Here is a 2,679-nt window from a genome sequence, read left to right as displayed (position 1 = left end):
TGTGGTTCCAAATGAATTTTAGGATAGTTCCAGCTTGGAGAAGAATGCTGGTAAAGTTTTGATTGGGATTGCATTGAATGTATAGATTGCTTTAGGTAATAATGACATTTTAACAATGTTTATTCTTCTGATCCATAAGCATGGAATGTTTTTCCACTTCTTTGTGTCTTCTTCAATTTCTTTCATAAGCTTTCTATAGTTTTCATCCTACAGGTCTTTTACATCTTTGGTTAGGCTTATTCTGAGGTATTTTATGGTTTTTTGTGCAATTGTGAATGGGATCAGTTTCTTAATTTCTCTTTCTGTTGCTTCATTATTGGTGTATAAAAATGCAACCATTTTTAAATTGACTTTGTACCCTGCGACTTTGCTGTATTCATAGATCAGTTCTAAAAGGCTTCTGGTGGAGTCGATCAGGTTTTCCATGTAGAGTATCATGTCATCTGTGAAAAGTGAATGTTTGATTTCTAATGCCTTTTATTTCCTTTTGTTGTCTGATTGCTGATGCTAGGAACTTCCAGCACTATGTTAAACAACAGTAGTGAGACTGGACATCCTTGTCATGTTCATGATCTCAGGGGGAAAGTTCTCAGTTTTTCCCTGTTGAGGACAATATTAGCTGTGGGCTTTTCATAAATTGCTTTTATAATCTTTAAGTAAGTTCCTTCTATCCTGACTTTCTCTAAGAGGATTAAGAAGGGATGCTGTGTTTTGTCAAATGCTTTTTCTTTATCTATTGATAAGATCATATGGCTTTTATATATATATATTTTTTTGTTAGCGTGGTGTATCATATTGATGGGTTTGTGAATATTGAACCAGCCCTGTAACCCAGGAATGAATTCCACTTGATCATGATTGATAATTCTTTTTATATGTTGTTTAATTCAATTTGCTAGTATTTTGTTGAGTATTTTTGCATCTGTATTCATTAAGCATATTGGCCTATAGTTCTCTTTTTTTGTTGGGTCTCTGTCTGGTTTGGGAATTAAAGTTATGCTGGCTTCATAGAATGAGTTTGGAAATTTTCCTTGTATTTCTGTTTTTTGGAATAGCTCGAAAAGGATAGGTTTTAATTCTGCTTTAAATATCTATTAGAATTCCCCTGGGAAGCCATCTGGTCCTGGGCTCTTTTTCCTTGGGAGATTTTTGATGACTGATTCACTGATTATGGGTCTGTTCAGATTTTCTATATCTTCCCGTTTGAATTTTGGTAGTGCATGTTTGCTTAGGAATTTGTCCATTTCCTCTGGATTGTCCAGTTTGTTGGCATATAATTTTTCATAGTATTCTCTGATGATTGCTTTTATTTCTGAGGGATCAATTGTAATAGATCCATTTTCATTCATGGTTTTGTCTATTTGGCTGTTCTCTCTTTTCTTTCTGAGGAGCCTGGCTAGAGGTTTATCTATTTTGTTTATTTTTTCAAAAAAACAACTCTTGGTTTCATTGATCTGTTTGACTGTTATATTGGATTCTATATTGTTTATTTCTGCTCTGATCGTTATTATTTCTCTTCTTCTCCTGGGTTTGAGGTGCTCTTGCTACTCCCCTTCTAGTTTCCTTAAGTGAGCTGTTAGATTCTGAATTTGGGCTTTTCCTAGTTTGTTAAAATAGGCCTGAATTGCAATATACGTTCCTCTTAGGACTGCCTTTGCTATGTCCCATAGAGTTTGGATAGTTGTATTTTCATTTTCATATATATTTTTTGGTTTTTTTATTATGATTTTTGAGAGACAGAGAGAGTACAAGCAGGGGAGGGTCAGAGAGAGAGGGAGACACAGAATCTGAAACGGACTCCAGGCTTTGAGCTAGCTGTCAGCACAGACCTTGAACCCACGGGGGCTTGAACCCACAAACCAAGGGATTCTGACCTGAGCTGAAGCCAGATGCTTAACCAACTGAGACACCCAGGTGCCCCCATATATTTTTAAATTTCTTCTTTAATTGCCTGATTGGCCCATTCGTTCCTTAGTAAGGCGACTCTACCACATTTTTTGGAGGTTTTCCAGGCTTTTTCCTGTGACTGATTTCAAGTTTCATAGCATTGTGATCTGAAAGTGTGCATGGTATGATCTCAATTCTTTTGTATTTATGGAGGACTGTTATATGACCCGGTATCTGATCTATCTTGGAGAATGTGCCATGTGCACTTGAGAAGAAAGTGTATTCCCCTTTTTCAGGATGCAGAGTTCTAAATATATCTATTAATTCTATCTGTTCCAGTGTGCCATTCAGGTCCATTGTTTCTTTAGTGATTTTCTGTCTGGTTGACCTATCCATTGCTGTAAGTGGAGTATTAAAATCCTCTGCAATAAGCACATTCTTATCAATAAGATTGTTTCTTTAGGTATTTATGTGCTCCCCAATTCAGCGCATAGATATTTATAATTGTTAGCTTTTCTTGATGAAGAGACCCTGTAATTATTATATAATGCCCTTCTTCATCTTTTCTTACTCCCTTTACTTCAAAGTCCAGTTTATCCGATATAAGTATGGCTACTCTGGCTTTCTTTAGACTTCCATTCACATGAGAGATATTTCTCCATCTCCTTACTTTCAATCTGAAGGTGTCTTCAGGTCTAAGATGAGTCTCTTGTAGACAGCAAATAGATGGCTTTTGGCTTTTTATCCATTCTGCTACCCTGTGTCATTTGATTGATGCATTCAGTCCATTTA

The sequence above is a fragment of the Suricata suricatta genome, chromosome 2, assembly GCF_006229205.1.
Source record: "Suricata suricatta isolate VVHF042 chromosome 2, meerkat_22Aug2017_6uvM2_HiC, whole genome shotgun sequence".
NCBI classification, from domain to species: domain Eukaryota; kingdom Metazoa; phylum Chordata; class Mammalia; order Carnivora; family Herpestidae; genus Suricata; species Suricata suricatta.
Note: the sequence above shows the minus strand (reverse complement) of the source record.